Source organism: Cannabis sativa, chromosome 2, assembly GCF_029168945.1.
Source record: "Cannabis sativa cultivar Pink pepper isolate KNU-18-1 chromosome 2, ASM2916894v1, whole genome shotgun sequence".
NCBI classification, from domain to species: Eukaryota; Viridiplantae; Streptophyta; class Magnoliopsida; order Rosales; family Cannabaceae; genus Cannabis; species Cannabis sativa.
This window is the reverse complement of record NC_083602.1, coordinates 78,609,269-78,625,515: the sequence shown is the minus strand read 5'-3', so window position 1 is coordinate 78,625,515 and position 16,247 is coordinate 78,609,269.

Below are 16,247 nucleotides of genomic sequence, written 5' to 3'. Positions count from 1 at the left end.
TGATTGAATCTGAAGTAAAGAGTGAGCTTGAGTTTAACAATCTCAATGAAAGCATTAAAATGTTGGCCTCGCTTTTGGCTAACGACAATGAGTTACTATAGATGTAAAATGAAATAAATAAAGACACAGACCTTTTAAAGAGGTTTGGCCCCGAGCAGTTTGGTATTAGCTTACTCCCTTTAATTTGTATTGACTTAGGAACAAAGAATGCAATGATTCTTCTCTTAGAACTTTTACAATGATATCTCTGAGTATATCTCTTAGATAAGTTTTTCGACCCTTTGCCCAGTGAGGATAGATCACTATTTATAGGGCTATAAGCTGTATTGGAAAAGTTTCCCTTCTGTTTACAATGACTATAATTGGCAAGATAACACATTAAATACATAATACACTAATTAAGGGATTTGGACAGCTTACCATATCTCTGTGATATGATCCCAGGATTATAGGGATTTCCTTTGTGATTCAAGATGCAAGTGTTGAGATTGATAAGTGTTGGCATGTTGTTCAAATTGTACACTGCCCGGTTAAGAAGGCTTCGTTCGTGCAGATATGTGTGGTCATCTATTCGGCATATCTCTTTCGAACAGATATGTGAAGTCGATTTCACGTGTCACCAGTATGTGATGCCACGTCAGAGTGCAAAAATTGGGATAACATTGTATATCAAATTGACTCAATTCCATTGCCACTCCAGGAGTCTTTCTGAGACTTTGGTTTCAGTAGCACTTGATGGAGAGGGTGGTATGTTAGTAATCTTATGGTGTGAGCCTAAAAGTGTAGTCTTAATTTCTGTGAAGCAATTAGTAAGTGAAAGGAAAGCTTCTCGATCAAAGGATATCTGGACTCTGCACCTAGCAGTCTTTTTAGTACATAATATACTGGAAGTTGTACCTTTCCTTCTTCTCGCACTAAGGTGGCACTTATGGCATGATCAAACACTGCCAAGTACAGGAACAATGGCTCTCCATTAACTAGTATGGACAGTATAAGAGCCTTCTCTAGATGTTATTTTAGTTGCTAGAAGGCTGCTTCACATTCTGTTGCCCGTTCGAATTTGTTATTTCCTTGAAGTATGTTGAAGAATGGTATGCACTTATCCATGGTTTTAGAGACAGATCTACTAAGTGCTGCTATTCTTCTTGTCAACTTCTGGACATCTTTGTGTTTTATAGTCAAAGGCATGTCAAGAAAAGCTTTAATTTTCTTTGAGTTTGCCTCAATTCCTTGAGAACTCACTAAGAAACTCAAGAACTTCCCTAAAGAAACTTTGAAAGTGCATTTCTTTGGGTTCAACTTCATTCCATACTCCCAAATTAATACAAAGGCCTCTTCTAGATCTTTGTGATGGCTCTCAAAGGTTTTCGATTTTACCAGCATGACATTGATGTAAACCTCCATATTCTTACCCATAACATTCTTGAACATTTTATTCACATTTACTGGTTAGAGTCTTTGGAATTTTTCAATCCTAATGGCATGACCTTATAGTAGTAGATTCCTTTTTCAATTTAGAAACTAGTATGCTCCTGATTAGCCACATACATTTTTATTTGGTTGTAGCCAGAGTATGCATCCATGAAGGTTAAGAGTTGATATCTTGAAGTAGCATCAACCATTTGATCAATGCACGGAAGTGGAAAATAGTCTTTTGGACAAGCTTTATTTAGATCTATGTATTCTATACACATTCTCCATGTCCCATTAGGCTTTGGGACCAAAGCCAGATTGGAAAGCCATATGGGATACAGAGCTTCCCTAAGGAAGTCAATGTTTGCCAACTTGTCTACCTCTATAATTATTGCATCTGACCTCCCTGGATCCAGAGGTCTCCATTTTGCCGTACTAGTTCAGCGTTGGGATCTATGTTTACTACATGGAAAATAATATGGGCACTAATGCCAGTCATATCGAAATGACTCTAGGCTAACACGTCATTGTTTGCTTTGACCGTGGAAATAATTTTTTCCTTCACTACCAAATGCAGGTTCTTCCCTACTTGGATACCCTTCGTGGGATCTCCATCATCTATGCATACTTCTTCTACTTCCTCCATTGGTTCGATGACATGTTCCTCACAAATTCATGGGTTAAGCTCATCTTCTTGGACCACCCCCCAATGATGGTTGGGAAAATTTTCTAGCTTCAGATTTATTTCCTTCTTAGACCACGAGTACAATTTTGGTTGAAATACTGTAACAACTTCGTGAACTTCTTTGATCTCCTCTATTTGTCCTTATGTTTTTGGTATCGTTTGGGAATTTTAAGAACGATGCCAGATGGATGTCACTACTCCAAAATCAATTAAAAATGGTCTTCCCAGGATATAATTATAAGCAGTAGGGCAATTGAATATTACAAACGTGTTGTACTTAAACGATGATACTACATTGCTTTCGGGAACATCCCCATTTATAGTCATCAAAAGTTTTATTTTTCCCATGGGGATCAATGTGTCTCCATTAAAACCTTGCAATTGGATTAGGCATGGTTGCTTATTGGCTTCCATAAGACCAATGGCATGGAAGGCTCTTATAAAAATTATGTTCACAGAGCTTCCATTATCTATGAGGATTCTAGAAACTCTTTTATTTGTTATTTGAGCCGCTATCACCAACGGGTCATTATGAGGGAAGTGCACATGTCTGGCGTCATCTTCTGTAAAAGTCATTGGTAAATTCATCATACTTGGACGTTGGGCAGGTGATTATACCAAGTGGCAAGCTTCACATTTATTCAACTCATAAAGGTACCACTATTATGCATTCTGAGTGTTTTTGGCAATATGAGGTCCACCTAAAATAGTTGCTACATGACCATCTAAGACTGGCAATGCAGCTCCTAAAGGGTATGGATTTTCGAGACTGGGGGCTATAGTTACTGCCGCTGCTAGAGCATTCTGTGCCCCTTGAAGGACTTGTGGATTTAGAGTGTGTGTTCCAAGACCTTGCGAATGACCTACTCCCTGAGGAGGATTTATGACTCCATGCTCTCCCGGAATGAAAAGTTGTCTGTGTGCAACTGCTTATCCTGGATATTTAACTAGGATCCTTACCCAATTGCTAAGTATCCGTTCTGCACTAATCCCTCAATTTCATCTTTTATATAGTCACATTCATTTGACCAATATCACCATGATATTAACATTTTTTGCTCGAATCTCTTCTTTGTTTTCAGCCTTTATACATTGTGGAGGCTTCATGAATGTACCATCTTAGAGATTTCCTTGTATACATTATCCCGAGTATCTATGAGACTTTTATAATAGGTGTATCTTGATTCTTGGGTTTTTCCTTTCTTCAAAGACTCATTCTAGTTTGGACCTTTCAAACTCTTTTTTACTCTGTGAGTGGGTTATATTGGACTCTAGAACTTTTGCTTTTGGTTCGTTTGTCTAGGAGCGGTACTGTACTTAGTTTGTGCAGCTTTGAACTCAAAAAAACTAGCTTGTGCAGCTGGCTGCATAGAAGTACTTGGTCCATATACCGTGGAAGTAGTAAAAGTAGATGATAGAGGGTAAATGGATGGAGTTTTCATCTACAAACATTGAGCATTTGTTATTTTGGTGGAAGGTGCGGGAGTACTCCATATGCTTGAGCGTAAGCATCTTCTAGATTTATAAATCCTTGAGCTCTTGTTAAGAACTCAATCAATGTGTAAAGACCGCTTAGTTTAACTTGGAAATTAGCAGTTAATTATGATTTAATTCTGAAAATTATTTATAGATATTTAAATAATTATTTATGCTGTTATTCTTGAATTCAGAATGCATTTTTATGTCATATAGTGAAATTTCATAATTTTGCATTTACGGTGCCCGGCAACATGGAACTCGGTGTTTGGCTCAGTGGAATTTCAACTTAGCATGTTAGTATATTGGGACAGTTTATTAAACATTGGGAATGTCGGGATTGGTCGGGAATTTAGAATTTTCCAAAATACCCTTTAGTAACCTTGTATGTTATTGTAGTGTGCATGGGCAAAATGGTCATTTTGCCCCAATGATATTTTGTCCTTTAGTGGACTTAGTGTAATGTGAATATGTGATTATGTTGTGTTATTGTGGCTGAAATAAAAGAATTGAAATTGCATTTTCTCCATTTTATTCAAAGTTTGAAAAAATTGAGAAAAAACCAAATTTTCCTCTCAAAGCTCTCTCTCTCTCTTGGTTTGCTTGGGGCTGCAAGGGCTGGGGTTTCTACTTTGTAATTCTTGTTAATTCAACTAGTTGGTAGTGATCCTAAGCTAAGGTAAGGCTTTTGAACTTGTTCTTGGTGGTTTCTTGAAGTTTAAGGAAAAATGAGTTAATGCATGCTTGTTGGATTATGGTTGTAGCTGCTCTTAATTGTTGTTGTTGTTTTCTGTGGTTTAAAAATGTTTAATTAAGTGAGATAAGATAGGTTTTGATGCATGCTAGTTATCCTTGTTCAAGTTTGTGAATTTTGGCTCAAAAACTATAGTTTTCAAGGAAAAATGAGGAATCTTGTTGATGTGATTGTTGTTGTTGTGTAATGTATTTTCTAGAGTTGAATTATGTTGGAATAGGTTGAATTATGCATGATTTAGCGGATGTTTGGGGGGTTCGTCAAGTTTTGAGTTTTTGAACTCAATCTTGAACCTCCAATGGTGAAATGCGTTTATGTGCTTGAAGCTTGGTTCTATTGCTTGGGTTTTGTTATTTAGGGTATTTAGCAGGTCTGGAAGTTTTGGTGTGAATTGGGGTTGATTTGAATGAGTTATGAAATTTTAATTGTTAACTGCACTGAACTGGAATTCCGGTTCAGTGAAGCCTGCAGCATCCGGTCTACCGGATGGGGCTTCCAGGAATTCCCAGAATCGGAATTCCGGTTGTAGAACCGGTCTACCGGTTGGGGAAAAATTGGGAACCTTAGTTCTTCCCTTTTTTTTTTGTTGTTTAGGGTATTGCCATGCTTTTTATCAATAAGGAAACTTTTAGTTTCTAGTTTAAGTCCCCGGGAAGTGATTTAGCGTATCACTTATCACTGTTGTGATTGTTATGGTTTAGGAGCCTGTAAATCACCGTGGAGTTCGTTCCACTCAGGTTGACTGGCACACCTGAATTCAGAATCGTGGTAAGATTAGTATAACAGTATGCATATGTATTACATGTTTAGCGTGCATGTTAGGAAGCCTGTTAGATTACATTAGATATGTATATTGGCTTCGTACCATCTGACAGTATCACATCGGTAAAGCTAGAGTATGACTAGCAGCTGGAGTATGACCAGTGTACCGAGTATAGGCTGATAATATGGTCGGTGGTACTGCACTATTTGACCGTATCACATCGGTAAGGCTAGAGTATGACTAGCAGCTGGAGTATGACCAATGTACCGAGTATAGGCTGATACTGTAACACATCGGTAAGGCTAGAGTATGACTAGCAGCTGGAGTATGACCAGTGTACCGAGTATAGGCTGTTACTTTGTCATAAGTACCGTCGTACGAACGTTCGGGACTCAGTATCGTGTGGGCCACGGCAGTTAGGGTTGTGGTCAGGGGTATGGGCGTCTGATCATAACCTGGGATTTATGTATGATTATGATTTATGCTTTTCTTACTGAGTCTGTCGACTCACAGTATGTTTATGTTTAGGTAAGGGTAAGGCCAAGGCTGAGGAACCATGAGGACGAGCCGATGGAGATTGTACATGTCGGGGCGGTTAGGCCTGGAGCGTACGATCCTCGGGACAACAGCGCTTTTTGTAATTAGTCATTGGGCGACAAGTATTTTGTAATAGACAGTAAACTTTTTGTAAAGTATTTTGTAAATGGGATCCCAAAGTATTTTGTATGAAAATATTATATAAGTTTAATTAAAAGCAAAAATTTTAATTAATCACGATTTCCATAAACCTCGTTGATTAGCAACGAGCTGCACAGTACGTTTAAAAATCACTTAACATGCCTATGCTAGTTAGGGTGTTACAATTTGGTATCAGAGCCGCCAGGTTGTCTTTCGAAGATCGTCACGACATGTACAGTCGTCATCAACAATTAGCTCGTTCTACGGTTCAGTAAGCTTTTATTTCTTTAGTAGCTTATTTAATTATTATGAAATAAGAAAAGCCTGTTAGGAAGCATGTTAGTAGCCTGATAGTAGAATAGGCGCATGTTTTTAATTTTCAAATTAAGCGGCATTAGTAAGCTCTCGTTGATCATGACCTGATATGCCAACTCTTGGTTTCGCACGCTGTTCAGACTAGATGGACGCCAGGCGAAATACCAGGAGTCAGGGCAACTCGGTCGGGTCAAATCAAGGTCAAGGAGCTCAGTTTCCCCCAAATGTTAGGGGCCGAGGTAGAGGTCCCAGGGGCAGGGCTCGTGGTCGGGATGATGTTAACCCGCCACAGGCTGCCCAAGCCAATCAGGAAGCCCAGAATTGGGAAATTAGGTTTGCAGAAATGCAAGCCAGAATAGAGGAGCAAGATAATGTGATTCAGAGATTGAGACAGCAAGGTGCTCCTGCAGTACCTGTGCCAGAAGTTCCAGTGGCACCTGCCCCTGTTGTCCTGACCGAACCAGTAGTAGCGGCGAATAGAATGGAACCCCAGTATGAAAGGTTCCGCAAGCAGGAAACTCCGGTTTTTCTGGGAGGTTCGGATGTCATGAAAGTCGAGCAGTGGCTAACAGTGATTACGAGAATATTGAATTTTATTGGTGTCACAGGGAACGACAGAGTGGTGTGTGCCACATTTCAGTTTCAAGAGGATGCGTTGGTCTGGTGGGACATGGTGTCCATGATACACGACGTCACCACAATGACCTGGGAAAAGTTCCAGGAACTTTTTAACGCAAAGTATTATAATGAGGTCGTTAGAAGTGCCAAAAGGAAAGAGTTCACTCACCTGACCCAGAAAGGAAATATGAGTGTGACGGAATACACAACGCAGTTTGATCGGTTGGGAAGGTTGGCCTCAAGAATCGTGCCAACCGACTTCAGTAAAAAGGAAAAGTATTTGGATGGACTAAATGTGAAGATCAAGCATGACCTAATGATCACTACAGATGACAAGACCACCTATGCTGAGATGGTGGAAAAAGCACTGCGAGCTGAGGGCGCAGTTGGATGTATGTCGGAGTCAGTTAGGACTCCAGTGAGTGGCGGGGCTCCTACCCCTCCTGCATCAGGCTTTAGCAGGGGAGGTAGTGGTTCGGCCATGGATCAGAAGAGGAAAACATCCACTGCATCCGGTGGCTCAGGGCAGAACAAGAGGTTCCGGGGGAACCAGAGTCGAGGCGGTCGTTAGGGTAGTGCTGAGACCCGTTTTTCGTACCCAGAGTGCCCCAGTTGTAAAAGGCACCATCTCGGTGAGTGCAGAGGTCAGGGGTGCTTTCAGTGTGGCATGCCCGGACACTACAAGAGGGATTGTCCCCAGCTTAGATCAGAAGCACCAAGGGCTTCGGCGAGACCCACTCCATCTAGGGTGTTCACCATTACGTAGGCTGATGCAGAAGCCAGCCCTTCAGTGGTGACAGGTCAGCTATCAATTAACAACTCATTTTACTCAGTATTGTTTGATTCTGGGGCCACACATTCTTATGTGGTAGCCAGAATCTTAAGTAAATTGGATAGACCGTATGATAGATACGAATCAGGGTTTGGATCCCTATTACCTGGCGGAGAATTAGTTATCTCCAAAAGGTGGATTAGGTCTATGCCGATCAGAATAGACGGTAGAGAGTTAAGTGCTGACCTAATAGAAATGAGCTTAGTAGATTTCGATATTATTCTAGGAATGGATTTCCTATCTAAATACTCAGCCAGTATTGACTGCAAGAGGAAGATGGTAATCTTCCAACCGGAAAGTGAAGAACCGTTTGTTTTTGTCGGTTCAATTCGGGGATCTCGAATCCCAGTGATTTCGGCCCTGTTAGCTAGGGAATTACTGCATGGCGGTTATTTAGGGTTTCTGGCCATGGTGATGGACACCACTCGGCCAGACACCATTCGGCCAGAGGACATTAAGGTGGTTCGAGAATTTCTAGATATCTTTCCCGAAGAACTTCCGGGTTTACCACCTCAGCGGGAGATTGATTTTGTTATTGATTTGGCACCCGGAGTGGAACCGATTTCCAAGGCTCCGTATAGAATGGCTCCAACTGAGCTTAAAGATTTAAAGATTCAGCTTCGAGGATTACTGGACATAGGGTTTATTCGGCCTAGTGTGTCACCCTGGGGAGCTCCGGTATTATTCGTCAAGAAGAAAGATGGGTCTATGAGAATGTGCATCGACTATCGAGAGTTAAACAAGCTAACAGTGAAGAATAAATATGCATTACCTAGAATCGATGATCTTTTCGATCAACTTCAGGGGAAGACGGTCTTCTCCAAGATTGATCTCCGATCGGGTTATCATCAGTTGAAAATCCGAGAGGAGGACATTCCAAAGACGGCTTTTCGTACTAGGTATGGACATTACGAATTGTGGGTTATGTCGTTTGGACTAACCAATGCTCCTGCAGCATTTATGGATTTGATGAATAGAGTATTCAAGGATTTCCTCGATATCTGTGTAATTGTGTTTATCGACGACATCCTTGTGTACTCTCAATCAGAAGAGGAGCACGAGTTACACCTTCAGATGGTTCTGCAACGGCTTCGGGAATGTAAGCTTTATGCCAAATTCAAGAAATGTGAATTTTGGCTATCTCAGGTGTATTTCTTAGGGTACATTGTTAGCAGAGATGGGATCAAGGTGGATCCCGAGAAAATAGAATCCGTCAGGGATTGGCCAAGACCGAAGACAGTGATAGAAATTAGAAGCTTCTTGGGTTTAGGTGGTTATTATCGTCGGTTCGTGGAAGGGTTTTCTAAGATCTCAACACCCTTAACTAAACTTACGAAGAAGAATCAGCGGTTTGTGTGGTCAAATAAATGCGAAGCTAGTTTTCAGGAGCTGAAACAGAGGTTGATTACAGCTCGAGTGCTAGCTTTGCCTTCAGACAAAGAGAAATTTGTAGTTTATTGCGATGAATCCAAACAGTCTGGGGTGTGTATTGATCCAAGCCAATCGGGTTATCGCTTATGCCTCCCGTCAGTTAAAGGATTATGAACAGCAATACCCAACTCATGACCTAGAATTGGCCGCGGTAGTTTTTGCATGGAAGATCTGGCAGCATTACCTTTATGGAGAAAGGTGTGAAATCTATACCGACAACAAAAGTCTCAAATACTTCTTTACTCAGAAAGATTTGAATATGAGACAGAGGCGTTGGTTAGAGTTAGTGAAAGATTATGATTGTGAGATTCTCTATCACCCCGGGAAGGCCAATGTAGTGGCCGATGCCTTGAGCAGGAAAGGTCCCGGGCAGGTAGCTAGCATGATTCAGATCTCACCTCAGTTAGCAGAGGACATGGTCAGATCTTGCATTGAGTTTGTTGTAGGCCAGCTTCACAACTTGACGCTCCAATCTGATCTGTTAGAAAAAATTAAAGTTGCTCAGATGACTGATCCAGAGTTAGTAAAAATTAGAGACGAGGTTTCAGCTGGTCAAGCCAAGGATTTTTCAGTGTCAGACAACGGGATGTTATTGTATAAAGCTAGGGTTTGTGTTCCAGATAGTGTGGAACTCAGGAATGAAATCTCCGAAGAGGCTCATTCTACCCCTTATTCCCTACATCCCGGCACCACTGAGATGTACCAGGACCTTAAACCGTACTTCTGGTGGAGCGGTATGAAGAAGAATTTGGTAGAATTTGTATTGAAGTGCTTAACCTGTCAACAAATTAAGGCTGAACATCAGAGACCAGCAGGGTTATTACAGCCTTTAACCCTACCTAAATGGAAGTGGGAGGATATCAAAATGGACTTCGTGGTTGGGTTACCTAGAACCACAGGTTTGTTCGATTCCATCTAGGTTGTGGTGGATCGATTCACGAAGTCTGCTCACTTTCTGCCTGTTAGAACAACCTATTTAGTGGACCAATTGACAGAATTGTACGTTAAAGAAATAGTAAGGCTTCACGGGGTACCGAAGTCTATAGTTTCGGATAGAGATTCGAAGTTCACGTCCAAGTTTTGGCAAAGTTTGCAACGGGCAATGGGTACAAAACTGAAGTTCACTACAGCATTCCATCCTCAGATAGATGGGCAGTCCGAAAGGACAATTCAGATATTGGAGGACATGTTACGAGCCTGTGTCATGGATTTTGAAGGCTCTTGGAGTAAATATCTACCGTTGATAGAATTTTCTTACAACAACAGTTATCAGAGTACGATAGGGATGGCTCCCTATGAGTTGTTATACGGTAGGAAATGTAGGTCTCCTATCCACTGGGATGAGACAGGGGAGAGAAAGTACCTAGGTCCGGAGTCAGTGCAGCGGACCAATGAGGCAATTGAGAAAATTAAAGCTAGAATGCTTGCCTCACAGAGTAGACAGAAAAGTTATGCAGATCCGAAACGCAGAGATGTTGAGTTCCAAGTAGGGGACCATGTGTTTTTGCGGGTGTCTCCAATGAAGGGGATCAAACGTTTCGGGAAAAGAGGCAAGTTATGCCCTAGGTTTACAGGACCTTTCGAGATTCTCGAGAAGGTAGGTCAAGTGGTATACCGGTTAGCGTTGCCTCCAGCTCTTTTAGCAGTTCACAACGTATTCCATGTCTCTATGTTGAGAAAGTACGTTTCAGACCCTACTCATATACTCAGTTATTAGAGTCTCGAATAGCAGCCAGACATGACATATGAGGAACAACCTGTGCAGATCCTGGATAGAAAGGATAAAGTCCTTCGGAATAAGACCATAGCATTGGTCAAGGTACTCTGGAGAAACAGCAAGGTGGAGGAAGCCACCTGGGAGCTAGAATCAGATATGAGAGCTCAATATCCAGAGTTGTTCAGGTTAGATTTCGGGGACGAAATCCTTTTAAGGGGGGGATAGTTGTAAAGACCGCTTAGTTTAATTTGGAAATTAGCAGTTAATTATGATTTAATTATGAAAATTATTCATAGATATTTAAATAATTATTTATGCTGTTATTCTAGAATTCAGAATGCATTTTTATGTCATATAGTGAAATTTCATAATTTTTCATTTCCGGTGCCCCGCAACATGGAACTCGGTGTTTGGCTCAGTGGAATCACAACTTAGCATGTTAGTATATTGGGACAGTTTATTAGACATTGGGAATGTCGGGATTGGTCGGGAATTTAGAATTTTCCAAAATACCCTTTAGTACCCTTGTATGTTATTGTAGTGTGGAGGGGCAAAATGGTCATTTTGCCCCAATAATATTTTGTCCTTTAGTGGACTTAGTGTAATGTGAATATGTGATTATGTTGTGTTATTTTGGCTGAAACAAAAGAATTGAAATTGCATTTTCTTCATTTTATTCAAAGTTAGAAAAAATTGAGAAAAAACCAAATTTTCCTCTCAAAGCTCTCTCTCTCTCTGTTTGCTTGGGGCTGCAAGGGCTGGGGTTTTTACTTTGTAATTCTTGCTAATTCAACGAGTTGGTAGTGATCCTAAGCTAAGGTAAGGTTCTTTAACTTGTTCTTGGTAGTTTCTTGAAGTTTAACGAAAAATGAGTTAATGCATGCTTGTTGGATTATGGTTGTAGCTGCTCTTAATTGTTATTGTTGTTTTCTGTGGTTTAAAAATGTTTAATTAAGTGAGATAAGATAGGTTTTGATGCATGCTAGTTATCCTTGTTCAAGTTTGTGAATTTTGGCTCAAAAACTATAGTTTTCAAGGAAAAATGAGGAATCTTGTTGCTGTGATTGTTGTTGCTGTGAAATCTATTTTCCAGAGTTGAATTATGTTGGAATAGGTTGAATTATGCATGATTTAGTGGCAGTTTGGGGAGTTAGTCAAGTTTTGAGTTTTTGAACTCAATCTTGAACCTCCAATGGTGAAATGCGTTTCTGTGCTTGAAGCTTGGTTCTATTGCTTGGGTTTTGTTATTTGGGGTATTTAGAACAGGTCTTGAAGTTTTTGTGTGAATTGGGGTTGATTTGAATGAGTTATGAAATTTTAATTGTTTCCTGCACTGAATTGGAATTCCGGTTCAGTGAAGCCTGCAGCATTCGGTCTACCGGATGGGGCTTCCAGGAATTCCCAGAATCAAAATTCCGGTTGTAGAACCGGTCTACCGGTTGGGGAAAAATTGGGAACCCTAGCTCTTCCCATTTTTTTTTGTTGTTTAGGGTATTGCCATGCCTTTTATCGATAGGGAAACTTTTAGTTTGTAGTTTAAGTCCTCGGGAAGTGATTTAGCGTATCACTTATCAGTGTTTGATTGTTATGGTTTAGGAGCCTGTAAATCGTCGTGCAGTTCGTTCCACTCACGTTGACCCGCACACCTGAATTCAGAATCGAGATAATATTAGTATAACAGTATGCATAAGTATTACATGTTTAGCGTGCATGTTAGGAAGCCTGTTAGAATACATTAGATATGTATGTTGGCTTCGTACCATCCGACAGTATCACATCGTTAAAGCTAGAGTATGACTAGCAGCTGGAGTATGACTAGTGTACCGAGTATATGCTGATAATATGGTCGGTGGTACTGTACTGTTTGACCGTATCACATCGGTAAGGCTAGAGTATGACTAGCAGCTGAAGTATGACCAATGTACCGAGTATAGGCTGATACTGTAACACATCGGTAAGGCTAGAGTATGACTAGCAGCTGGAGTATGACCAGTGTACCGAGTATAGGCTGTTACTTTGTCAAAAGTACCGTCGTACGAACATTCGGGACTCAGTATCGTGTGGGACACGGCAGTTAGGGTTGTGGTCAGGGGTATGGGCGTCTAATCATAACCTGGGATTTATGTATGATTATGATTTATGCTTTTCTTACTGAGTCTGTCGACTAGTGCTATGTTTATGTTTAGGTAAGGGCAAGGCCAAGGCTGAGGAACCATGAGGAGGAGCCGATGGAGATTGTACATGTCAGGGCGGTTAGGCCTGGAGCGTACGATCCTCGGGACAACAGCGCTTTTTGTAATTAGTCGCTGGGCGACAAGTATTTTTTAATAGACAGTTAACTTTTTGTAAAGTATTTTGTAAATGGGATCCCAAAGTATTTTGTATGAAATATTATATAAGTTTAATTAAAAGCAAAAATTTTAATTAATCACGATTTCCATAAACCTCGTTGATTAGCAACGAGCTGGACAGTACGTTTAAAAATCACTTAACACACCTATGCTAGTTAGGGTGTTACACAATGTATCTACCCTTTGCGTTTAATATCTACCCAAAACAAAGTTCTAGTTGTAAGTCCTGATGTTAGGACCACCATTTTTATGTCATCAGTGACCTTGGTTTTAGCAGCCACATCCATCATCCTTTTGATAAACTTCTTTAAGGTTTCTCGTTATTATTGATTAACGCTAGTCAAGGAGCTGGCTTCCAAATAATAGTCCTTGGCTACTATAAACTACTTTCTGAACATTACTTATAGGTCTCTCTAATTGTGGATCGATCCCAGAGACAACCTCTTAAACCAGTCCTCCACGAACTTGCTTAGCGTTAATGAAAAACATAAAAAATTTGCATAATCACTAGCTTTGGCGACTTGCATGATGTGATTGTATTTGGACAAATGGTCCCTGGGGTCTGTGCATCCTTCATCTAGCTCCATCTGTTGCATTCTAAAACGCTCCGCCAGTGGGGCATCAATGATTCTCTTCACATAAGGCTCTATATCTTCTTCCTCAAAATTAGATACGACACCACTTTGTTTTCTAGAAATTTTTTCCTTTATTTTCATCAACTCATTAACCTTACATTCCAAGTGTTGAGTCTTATCACTTGAAGATTCTCTTCTGCGAACACAATCATTGATGTGGTTTCTTAAATTGTTACTGCAGGGTCTTGCTTTTTTCTGCTTTAGCTCTTTCTTTCTTAGCATTTAGTCGTATTTGGAGATCATTCGTTGAAAGGCTTCTGCCATTGTCGTCTGACACCAAATGTACTTCATCAACATCCTCATTGTTGTTACTAGAGTCACTAGGAAGAGGCTTTTCCCTTTGAGACTCTAGCATTAGTCTTATTCTTCTGTGTGACTCTGCCTCTAAAATTGGTCTTGCCATTGTGCCTTGAGGTGTGGTTTCCTTTCCTCTTTTGTTAAGGTTGGTCAGCAGCTTTAGACTTTTTATGCTTCTTGGTGGAAGGAGTCTTCTTTGGTTCTTCAACAACGATTCATTTACCTTTGTCTTTGCAAATGCCTGAAGTTCCATGATCATTTGGATCTACTTTGTCAGAGGCATCAGCTGTTGGAAGAGGTTGTACGTCAGGAGCTATCTTAGTCAGGGCAGTCATTACAGCTGCCATTTTAGTCATCTTGCCGAGTAATAAATTGTTGAATTGATCTTGCCAAGTTAACCTACTTTTGGCTAGTTGAAGTTGTCTTGCCATGATGACCACGAGATCTGTCTCATCAGGTTGGCTCTTCTCTCCAATGTTATCATTAGCAGCCTTGTCCTAAAGGTCATCTTCCTGCATATCCTCTGGTATGTCCTCAGCGTTAACTTCAGCATCTTAAGAGCTACTTTTTCTAGATTTTGCATCTTCAATGATAGGATCATCTTGATTCCAATCTTCGTCCCAACATCCTTTCTCACGACTAGTCACCTCTTGGGGGTCATTAGAGTCTCCAACTTTAGCACCAAGATTAGTGAAAATTAAGACGAGACTTTGTTTGTGTGAGGGACATGATTACTTGGGCGTAATCTGCAAGTGATCTCACTACTTTCATCAACTATCAATGAAAGCACCAAAATGTTTACCAAGAATTTTAGAAAAGGAGTATAAACGATAAAAACTGAAGAAACAAATAATCAAAAGATAAAGAGTAAGAAAGACAAATAGTTTTTTACGTGGTTGTGGCGTTAATTAGTCTTAGTCCACAACTTAGTATTATTTAGTAACTCTTTATCTTGTAAAAGCCTTTGAGAATACCAAGAATATATGTTCTCAAGTTTGCCTAAGTAAAATTTGCAAGAGAGTTCAACCCTTAATCCATAGGATTCAATGGGTATATATAATAGTGGGAGAATTGCATTTAGTTTCTGTTTTCCCTATATTGGGGAGTTCATAGTAAATTATACATTTCGGTTATCTCATGAAGTCCAGCCCATGAAGGAGACGATCTGTTGACTAGGCAAATTAGATTTAGCATGATTTGGTCAATACCGTATGCTTTGATTATGGGCAATTAATCTATGAATTAATTGCTTAATATTCAATGTAGGAAGTTTTCCCATTTATCCTTATATATACTCTATTGTGATCTGGCAGTTGGAGTTTCCTTATTTATGCATAGGAATAAAAAGGGAAACTAGAAGGGTCTTTCAGGAACACACCGTCTTATCCCTTTGGTCTCATGATACTGTACATGCTTCCAGGTACGACTTCCCGAAAGTAAAAACTTTTATGATTACAGAGCTAAGATACGTTCTTGGAAGGACTTATCCAAATGGGCTTGTCCACTTGATCCTATTTGAGGGTCCCACTAATGGGCCTTGGATGCTAACCTTGATTCTACATGTTCAGTGCTAGAAACGCGGATAACAAAACCTAATGCAGTCAGTAATTGTGAGCAAATCTTATCTACAGAAAAGATGAATTCACATTTAGAAACTTCAAGAATAATCAATATAATAGAGCTTTGTTTTACAATTATTAAAGACCTAATGCTCCAAGTTTCTTTAGAAGCTTGAGTTAGCCACATGTCTAAAATTCTTTTACAATATTAATTATAAAATGATGTCATTCATAAGGATCTGCATATTCAATCTGGCAACAAAAAATGTGTTATTAATAAGAATTCCTCTACATTATGTCATCAAAGATTATGGAATATATCTCCAAAATAGAATAAGTATTAGTAAATAGTAGGGATACTCATTTCACTTTATTTTACTAACTTTATTTAGAGCATGTGTGGAGTACATTAAGGAAAAGTATACCAACAAGCTAAAATGGTGCACATTAAAATTCTGTCGTATTAGAAATCATACAAGTCAACTAATACTTGTAGATATGGACTCGTATTTCACAAATTTTTTCATCTAATTTATTAATGATTACTCGCATAAATATTATCGCTACAAAATTAAAGATTTATATGCTTCAAAGATATTTAAATCTTAAGTAGAGAAATAATGCATTTTGCATATTAAGATAGTGAGATCAAATATAGATGGTTAATACTACATTAAAATTTGTAAGGATAGATAAACTCCCACCACAGTTGCTAAGTTTCTT